This window comes from Pteropus medius, unplaced genomic scaffold (genome assembly GCF_902729225.1).
Source record: "Pteropus medius unplaced genomic scaffold, Ma_sr-lr_union100, whole genome shotgun sequence".
NCBI classification, from domain to species: domain Eukaryota; kingdom Metazoa; phylum Chordata; class Mammalia; order Chiroptera; family Pteropodidae; genus Pteropus; species Pteropus medius.
Window position 1 is genome coordinate 703,127 of NW_024345919.1, and position 10,717 is coordinate 713,843.

Consider the following 10,717-nt stretch of genomic DNA (forward strand, 5'->3'; position numbering starts at 1 on the left):
GAGTCTGGAGGTGCACGTAGAACCTCAGACAAAGGAATCACGTGCCCCTTGCATGGACACTGCAGAGATCTATAAGCCGTAAGAAATCTAACCAAGGAGAGCTCATGCTTAGGTGCTGTTAAAAAACCCCACGTACACCACTGACAATAAATTCTCCTTCCTCTAACAAAGTTGTCCGAGCATCCAATTTCCTCTGTTGGGTGTCGCTTCTTGCAACAATATCCCCCCGAACATGCTTAATGTGTTTTTTAAAAAATGAGTGGTGTTAAATAAGAGTAGATCTTATTTATTTATCTATCTATCTATCTATCTATCTATTTATTTATTTATTTTTTGAGTTCAGCTTTTTATTAAACATATTACAAAAGAGGCTTAGTCCAAAAGACCAAAGCCCATGATATCATTGAACTCCTCAGATTCTTCTTTCTTTGCTTCCACTTTCTCCTCAGCTGGGGCAACAGCAGTGGAGGGGGCCTTTTTCTGGTGCAGCACCAGCTGCTGGAGCAGGTCAACCTGCCCCTGCATTGCAGATGGGGCTCCCAATGTTGATATTGGCCAGAGCCTTTGCAAACAAACCTGGTGAGAAAAGTTCAACATTTATACTGGATGCTTTAATGAGGGCATTGATTTTATCTTCTGTGACTATCACCTCATCATTGTGCAGGATGAGGGCTGAGTAGATGCAGACGAGCTCTGAGACAGAGGCCATGGTGCAGGAAGTACTGGGTGAACGCTGCTGTCTGTGATGCTAGTCGCTGGATGAAGTGAGGGCCTCACCCCAGCGCAGCCTTAGCTTCCTCAGAAGGACCGAGCATCTTACCGGCAGCTGAGGAAAGGCATAACTGAGTAGATTTTAAAGGGCTGATTGACTTTACTAAACAATTCATGAAATCAGGAAGCATACCATATGGTAAATAGAAAAGAGCTTCATCTAGCTGCAGAAAAAGAAATGTTTTTAAAGACAGGAAGTGGAAAGAAGATTTTTAGCAAAAGATGCTTTTTTATATTTCTTAATTCCTTTCATCTTTTTTAGCCATCTCACCCCACTAAATCAACTGTAATTGCAAAAAAAAAAAAAGAATGCATTGTTTTAGTCAAGATAGCCCTTCTAGGGGAAGTAAGGGGGTCTATTAGCATATTTCCTAGTGCTGACCAGAAAATTCCGAGTTGACTGTTAAAGGTTACATTTCTGGGGAAGATTGAAACTCTAATTAGGTTAAGTATTACATCTTTCTTTGCTGCCTTGAGGCCTTAACACAAGTGGGATCTTTTTGAGGCCTGTTTTCTTTCTTTCCTTTCTTTCTTTCTTTCTTTCTTTCTTTCTTTCTTTCTTTCTTTTCTTCTTTTCTTTCTTTTCTTTTCTTTCTTCCTTTCCTTCCTTCCTTCCTTCCTTCCTTCCTTCCTTCTTTCTTTCAACAGTGGGAATCAAAAACATGAGTAAAGAGTTAGAAACAATAAAAAAAAATCAAGTAGATTTGAAAAAGACATAGATGAATCTTATAGAAAAGCAAGGGATTTATCAAATAATACTTGAGTTACCTAAAAGATTAATAGAGTTGAAGAGATTGGTGAATTGGAAAATAGATAAGAAAGAAAAAATTACTCAGAATGCAGAAACAGAGAAATGAAAAACTGAAGTATATAAAAGACATAAAGGCTAGAAGCAGAGATCATCTAACTTTCTTTTAAAGAGCCTAGTAATAAATAATTTAAGCTCTGAGGGCTTTATATTTTCTGTCACAACTACTCAAGTCTGCTGTTGTAGCTTGAAAACACCCATAGACAACTCATAATTGGTATGGCTATGTTTCAATAATAATTTTAATAAAACCAGGTGGCTCCCAGTAAGCTCAAGGGTTAACAAACCATTGGGCTAGAGTGTTCTAACAACCATTTAATTGCAGTTATAAAATAAGAGAATCAAGAGAACAAGGGAAAGGCAACATTCAAAAAAAATAATCACTAAATTACTGAAACACAAAATACATCAATTCTCAGATTCAGAAATCCCAGTTAATTCCAAGTAGATTAATTAAAAGGAAATCAACACAGACATGCCAAAGTGGAATTGTAGAGCACTAAAGACAACAGTCTAAAAAATGTACCAGGAAAAACATTATCCATGTAATGTGGGGAGAAGGCAAGAGAACTAAAGTGTTAAATCAAGCTATATTCAGACACTGCACTACACTGATCAGCCCTGCAGCCAGACTACAAGGAAACCTGCAGAACAAAGGAGGATTAACGCTGGGATTACTAACAACCCATTTCCCCACACTGTAAAGGGAAAACAGAAAAACAGCCTTTAAGTACCACCTCACACAAAATAAAATCATTCATTACCTATGGCTAAAATCACAGAAAACCTATGGATCACAGGCTGGGAATTGTCAGCAGGACTTTCATGTTCTTACCTTTTCATGCTATACATTCTTATCCTTTCTCACTGTATGCCCATATCAAAGGAAAATGCGTAAACAAAGTCTTTAAACTATAATTCACAGAAACCAAGAATGATATATAAAATATATTCTCAGACACTAGGGGCTTTTTTTCTTGTCTTGGCTTTATGTCCTTGCTTTCTCTTGTCTTTGGTTTTTCCCCTCTAATAAACTTTCCTTTTGACTCTAACCCTGTTGCGCCTTTGAATTCTTTCTTACCTTCAGCAAAGAACTTTCTCTCAGTGCAGGGCTTGAGTTCTCCCCAGTCGGGTGTCCCATTCTGCATCGCATGAAGGAACAAAAAAATAGACTGATAACTATTCCATAGTACAATAGTAGTCAAAATATAAAAGGAAATTACTGCCATCCAAGAATTTTACACCCAGAAAACTTTTGAAAGTATAGAAACATTTCCAGATGAACAAAAACTCAGGGCATTTGTCATCAAGAGACTCTCACTAAAAGAAATTCTAATCAAACATCTAATTTTAGGGTTTAAAAAAGACAAAGCTCACTGGATGGCAATAGTACATGAGCCAGGAGAGTGATGGTGGAAATAAAGCATTCTAAAGTCTTTGTATTGTTAAGGAAGGGAGGCATATTGGTTAATTTAGGCATTTAAAATGAGCATTTTAAAATTTTAGGAATCTCCCTTGACAGAATAGAAATCAACTGTGAAAACTTTCGTATTGATAAATGGGAAAGTGGGGGGAGGTGGGAAGGGGAAAGTAGATGGGGTAAAAAGGGTCAAATATATGGTGACAGAAAGAAATCTATCTATGGGCAGTGAACACATAATGCATTATAAATGTGCCTTACTGTTGAACTGTATACCTGAAACTTACTGGATTTCGTTAACCAATGTCACCATAATAAAAATAATTAATTAATTTTTAAAAAGATCTAACTAAGTAAATAAATTAATAAATAATGGAAAAAATGAAGAACAAAAAACAAACCCAAACAAAATTCTAATTCAGAACAAAGCAAAGAAAGCAAAATAAAAAAGAAGCACTGAAACAGTAGGACAAATGGAAAATAAAGATATAACTAGAAATAAATTAAAAAATGTCAACAATTAAAAGAAATGTTAATGAATTAAATTCTTCAGTTAAGAAATATAAACTATCAAACTAGTTTTGGAAAAAAAAAAAGAAACAGACATTCTGTATGCCATTTCCAGAAACACGCCTAAAATATAGGGACAACAAAAAGTCAAAAGCAAAAGCACCAAAAGTGATATACCAGACAAATACAAAATAAAGGAAAGCTAGCGTGGCGTGATTTATATCAGATAAAATAAAATTTAAGGCACACATATTGTTATAGATAAAGGGTGACACTACATAATTATTAACATTTAATTAACCAGAAGATAGATTCAATGGGAATCTAAAGTTTTATGCACCAAATGCAATAGTTCTAAGTTATATAAATAAAACTTGAGAGTACAAAAAGATATGGATAAATTGATCATTATAGTAGGAGATTTTAAAACATCTCTCAATTTATATACCAAGAACACAAAAATTATAAGATTATAGAACACTGAAATAACACAACCTTGTGCATGACCTAATAAACATACATAAAACCCTCCATCGCCCCCTGAAATTAGAGAATATATATTCTTTTTAAACACTTATAGGACTTTTACAAAGAGCATAAATCAAGTCGTAACATCTTAAAAATCTCTATCATACCTGATCATACTTTCTTGGACTACAATAAAATTAAATTAGAAAAAATAATGGATAACTAAAAACATCCTTCTATCTTGGAATTTACAAATTACACTTCTAATAAACACTTAGGTGAAAAAAGAAATCATAATGTATATTAAAAAATACTTATAATTAAATGACATACCCTAATTAGATTAATGTAACTTTGACTCTTCACCAGCATACATTACCAGAAAGCACTTGGTATCTCTAGGGATACATGTATTTAGAGGCAAACAATAGACAAGGAAAAGTAAAGTTTAACTGAACGCCATATGCCAACTGAAGTATAATTACTGATAGAGCAAGAATTTAAAATATGCAAAATAAGAATACTCAAAGAAATAATAGAAGATACTAGAAAAATAAAAAAAGAATAGAAAAGTACAAACAAAAACCAAATAGAAACTGTTAGTATGTAAAATGTAATATTTAAATAAAAAATATAATGGATTGGTGGGTGGATATAACTGAAGAATCATGAGTGAGTTGGAAGGTCACAATGAAGATTCTCCAGAAGGCAATGATAAAGGATGACAAGATATAATTTATTTTTAAAAAAGCTAAAACATACAGCAGAGTCCCAATAAGAGAGAAAAAAAATGAAGAGATCATATTTGACGCAATAATGTTGGAGACATATTTCCCAGAATTAGAAAAAAATTAAAGGTTTCTATTGAAAGGATGACAAACAGAAGAGAAAATTGAAACTGTATCCCTATGAAACATCTCCTGTAAAGTCCTCAGATAAAGTCCTCAATGTGAAAAAAACAAAACTGTAGAAAAAAATATAGAAGAATGACTTTGTAATCTGGGGAGCTCTTTTTGTTTTGATGTTAAACTTAAGTTCAAAATCATAACTCAAGGAAAAAATGAATACATTTGTGCTACCTCAAAATTAAGGATTTCTTTTCAACAATGTACACTATGGACAAGTTTAACATACAGATGAGCAATTGGGAGAAAATATATGCATTTTTAAAGACAATAAAGGATCAATATCCAAAGTATTTAAGGAAGTTCTATTGTGGCAACCTGACCCTCAAAAGAAAAATGAGCAAAAAAGAGAAACAAGTAATTTATAGGAAACCCAAAGAAAAACATGCATGTAAAGATATTGTTAAATTGATCAGTAATCAGAGAAATGCAAAGTAAAATGAGAGTAGATAGGAAAATGGTGGTAAAGCAGATTGTAGATTATTAAACCATGGTTAGGAGAAATGGACTAGATATACATATAAAAACACACTTATATCCATGAAGTATAATTCTCAGTAAAAACAAGAAAAGAAGTACAATATGATATATAAAATAATGCCATTTATGTTAATTAAAAATATGCACTCTGACAGAGTAAAAATTATACTGGAAAAAGTTAAACGGGCAAAGAAGACTTTATTAAATAGGGGAGAGAGGACAGTACCCAGTCTGAACTTGACTCAACTGAAACAAAAGATAGAAAAGCACTAGGGTATGCTAGTGCAAAAATACCAGGGAGTGTTGGGGAGAGGTTGATCAATGGGATATGTCTAGCACATTGAATTACTTCTGAGTTTGCGAAGGTTTTTTTTCTGTGATTAGGCCATCTCTGTTTGCTAATTGGCCCTCACTGAAGTTAGGCTTCTATCTTTCCACAGAAAATGGGAGATAGGGAAACTATGTTTCTGGATAATTACATTTCAAATGGATAGCTCCTAGGTCCTTGAGAAAGACATTCCTGGGTTGTAAAACTGGCAAGAGGCTTTTATAATAATATATGCCTTAAAGGGGCAGAGAAAGATTGTACAGTTGCAAGTTTTCTTAAATAAATGCTCTAAGAAAAGGGAAGTCCTGAGGCTAGAGTTACAAAGGGGTAGCCTTAACCCTTTGCCTCCCTCTACCCTCCTCCCCATAAAATTTAGTTAAGCTGAGAAGAATATTAAGGCTATCTTGATTAACGCTTAATAATAACACACATTATACAAGAAATTTTACAAATAATTGTTGCTCATGGGTAAAAGCAAGTAATGGTGGTGGGAAACAGGAAATAAGACAGATGAGAGCCTTGCCTAAATCAGTGCTAATAGTGTGTCTTGGCCTGAGGTGTATGATTAACTAAACTCTCTCCACATGAGTACCAAAAAAGAAAGGAAGGAAAGTGTGAATCAAAAAAGAGTTATACAGAAAGTAACCTCACAGGGTGACTTGATTATAAATTCCTAACTGGGCAGGTCATGGTAGATAGGAATGTCCAGGTGATATAACATTTTTAGCAAAAGTTTTATTTTTGTCTTAAGCAAGCCCTGTTCATTGTGTTTGTGCGCCTAGGTTAACACACCTTTGAAATAAGCATAACCATTCTTGTCAACTGTCTTGTAATCTAATCCCCACCTTGTTTTCTCCTACCTTCTTATAATCTTCCTTAGTTCCCTCTTTAATCTCAAAGGCATAAAAGAAACTGCTGTTATTCTCCAAAGACCTTGAGGTCTTGCTTCCTGGTAGTTATTGTAAATTTTGGCTTAAATAAACTCTTATAAAAATTCGTTGCAGAATTGGTTGTTCTTACATTGACATTTATTTGGCAAGATTCTGAAGAAGCCCACTCAGCACCATGCTGCAGTATAAGCAAAGCTCATTGTGTCCCTGCTTTGGTTCGGGTGAACTTGGGTGAATTTTCTCTCAGAATTCTAGGCCTCCTTGCTGTAAGTAGCAAGTCCATGACTTTATATGAGCTATTCTTAGAAAATCCTTGAGGTGGATAAAGGTTGAGATAACCTGGGAAAAGGGGAAAAAATAGGTTGCTGCTTTTAATTTTGGCTTTTTATTGGATTGCTTACTGAGAGTCTGAACAAAATCTTTGCTGGTTAAATGAGAGACTGAACTCTTTAGCTCCAAAAGAAAAGATACTTGCTTTCTCAATCCAAATAGCCAATGGGGAGACAATAGTTTTTGCAGATCCCAAATCTAGAGTGACAGAGATAGGCCAGCTGAAGTGTCCAGTGCAATAACAGCTCATCCTGGGAAGCCAGTGGGAGTCCTGGGGAGAGTTCTCCTTTCTTTGTGAAAGACAGGGTACCCTGGAATGCATTCTCTCCAAGAGAAGGGCCCATGCCTTGGAAAGTATCATGGTTCTGGGGGCATCTGGCCCTTGCTTGGGTATTCTTAGATGACTAAGAATCTTTGTGAGGTTCCTGAGGGAACATTTTCTCTAGGGTGTAAAGCACTCCTATAGGGATATTCATTGCATGTGGCTTGTCTGGAGATATGCACATAAGGGCTGGTTTACCCTGAAAGTTTGTTCAGACTCTACAGATCTGAAAATTAACAGGGGAGATCATGCCTCTGCCAAAAAAACCCACAATAGTCAGCGTCTCATTAATACTAAGATGGTTGAGATAAGGATTTTTTGATACTTCTCAACTGATTTTTTGTGTGCATAATTAGAAAAAGCTGGCTATAAAATTAGGCAGGATGATTGAAAAGCATATTTAATTGGTCTCTTGAAGCTTCATAATGAGGATTAAGATAAATGGATCAACCTATGATGTTGTTTAGGTGTCGGCCCAATTATGTGAGGTATTAAAAAAGGCTGTCTTATTTTAAAAGTGAAGTCATTTGTAACTAGACTTGTCAAGGACAGATATAAATTGTAAAGGTCTCCAAAACAAAATTTGGATCTAACTGTATTTTTTATAAATTAATGAATTCTTTTTTATGACTAAAATGTCTCTGTTTATGTCTTGTCTGTGCGAGCCTTTATATGTAAATGTAAGATAATTTTTTACCTCTGGATGGTATGATTAAAATTAATTTAAAGTCAAGTGTTTGAAGGGATTGGGCATTCTAAAATTTTCAGAAATATAGAATCTAACTCAAATGCTTTTCAAGTTCACATGATCTAAGATTAATCTTTTTTTAAAATGCCAGTTTCTTAATTATTTTTTTCATACTCTATATACATATTTATTTTTTTAACATTTTATTTTTTTATTTTCCCCATCCATATACTTCCTCCCTTCTGGTATCCACTAGTCTATTGTTCATGTCCATGAGTCCCTGTTTGTTTGTCCTGTTCATTTGTTGCTTTTAGGTTTATATTCCACATATGTGATATCATGTGATTTTCAACTTTTTCTGTCTGGCTTATTTTGCTTGGCATGATTATTTCAAGGTACAACCATGTTGTTGTAAATGGCAGTATTTCATCATTTCTTACGGCCGAGTAACATTCCATTGTATATATGTACCAAGCTTCTTTAGCTAATCATCTATCGTAGGACATTTCGGTTGCTTCCACGTCCTGGCCACTGTGAATAATGCTGCTATGAACAGCGGTGTGCAAATATCTTTTTGGATATGAGTTTTCAAGTCTTTGGGGTAAATACCCAGTAGAGGGATTGCTGGATCATATGGTAGGTCAATTCTTAGTTTTTTAAGGAACCTCCATAACGCTTTCCATAGTGGCCATGCCAATTGGCAGTCTCACCAGCAGTGCATGAGGGTTCCTATTTCTCCACATTCTCTCCAACATTTGTTATTACTTGTCCTGTTGATTTTAGCTATTCTAATAGGTGTGAGATGATATCTCATTGTGGTTTTGATTTGCATTTTCCTAATAGCTAGCGATGTAGAGCATCTTTTCAAATATTTCTTGGCCATATGTGTGTCCTCTAGAGAGAAGTGTCTGTTCAATTCTCTGCCCATTTTTTGATTGGATTATTTGTTTTTTGTTGTTATTGAGTCGTATGAGTTCTTTGTATATTTTGGATATTAGGTCCTTATTGCAGGTGTTGCTTGCAAATATATTTTCCTGTTTGGATGGTTGTCTCTTTATCTTGTTGACGGTTTCTTTGGCTGAGCAGAAGCTTTTTAGTTTGATGTAGTCCCATTCATTTATTTTTGGTCTTACTTCCCTTGCCTTTGAGATCAAATTCATAAAATCCTCTTTAAGCTCAACGTTCTTGAGTCTAGTTCCTATGTTTTCTTCTATGCATTGTAATAGCCCGCTGAAATGTGAAAGGGTTAAAGAATAATTAAAACCTGAAACTGGACAAAGGAAGTCTATAACTTAGGCCTAGTTTCTGGAACCCCTAACCACATTCTGTTAATCATGAGACTTGTAACAATGAGCTCATACGCTAACTGCCAATTTTAGCCTGTGTAACCCTGCTTGCTTGCGTGGCATGAAAAATAATCAATTGTATATAAGCTGAAAGTTACTGTTTGGCCATCGCCCATGGGAACACTGGCTATTGCCCATGGGAACATAGGCAATCACCCATAGGAAGATAACATTCTAACAACAAGCTTTCTGCTTCTGTACTCCCCGCTTGCACACCTGACCAGTGGGTTGACAGGTAGTGAATAGGAGAAAGATGGACCTTTGTGTTTAAGACAAAATGAGGAATGGGATTTGGGGCTTAAAAACCTTGTATCTTGGCATTTCGAGGCTGCTCCTTTGCAAGGACAGCCGCCGGCTAATAAACTATCTCCTGGTTAAGAGCACTCAAGTTAGGTCTGGTTATTCTGGACACAACAGCATTTTATTGTTTCAGTTCTTACATTCAGGTCCTTAATCTATTTTGACTTAATATTGGTGTGTGGTGATAGACAACAGTTTAGTTTCATTCTTTTGCAGGTGGCTTTCCAGTTTTCCCAGCACCATTTATTGAAGAGGCTTTCCTTTCTCCACTGTATGCTTTTGGCTTTTTGTCGAAAATTATTTGTCCATATAGGCATGGGTTTATTTCTGGACTCTCAATTCTGTTTCACTGGTTCGTGTGTCTGTTTTTCTGCCAATACAATGCCATTTTGATTACTGTCACTTTGTAGTATAATTTGAAGTTGGGCAGAGTGATGCTTCCAGCCTCCTTTTTTCTCAAGATGGCTTTGGCAATTTAGGATTTTTTGTGCTTCCATACAAAACTGATGATTTTTTGTTCTCTTTAAAAATACTGATGGGATTTTGATGGAGATTGCTTTGAATCTGTATAATGCTTTAGGTAATATGGTTATTTTAACTATATTGATTCTTCCATTCCAAGAACACGGAATATCTTTCCATTTCTTTTATCTTCTTCGCTTTCTTTTAATAAGGTCTTATAGTTTCATATAGGTCCTTCACATGTTTTGTTAGATTTATTCCTAGGTATTTTATTTTTTTGTTGCAAATGCAAAAGGAATTATTTTTCCACTTCTTTTTCTGACACTTCGTTATTAGAGTATAAGAACGCTAACCATATTTCGTAACCAGAAACTTTACTGTATTTGCTTATTGTTTCTAGTAGTGTTCTTGTGGAGTCTTTATGGTTTTCTATATAGAAAGTCATGTCATCTGCAAATAGTGACAGTTTGACTTCTTCGTTTCCTATTTAGATGCCTTTTATATCTTTCTCTTGCCTGATTGCACTTGCTAGGGCCTCCCGTGTTATATTGGATAACAGTGGTGATAGTGGACAGTGTTGCCTTGTTCTTGATCTTAAAGGGAAGGTTTTTAGTTTTTCACCATTAAGTATAATGTTGGCTGAGGGCTTGTCATATATGGTCTTTTTTATGCTAAGTTTCTTTACTTCT

General features: G+C 35.1%; 1 pseudogene; it reads right to left on the minus strand.

Moving 5' to 3' along the window:
- Positions 1–372: 372 nt before the first annotated feature.
- Positions 373–709, minus strand: LOC120612408 (60S acidic ribosomal protein P1-like; annotated as a pseudogene).
- Between the last annotated feature and the right edge of the window lie 10,008 nt (positions 710–10,717).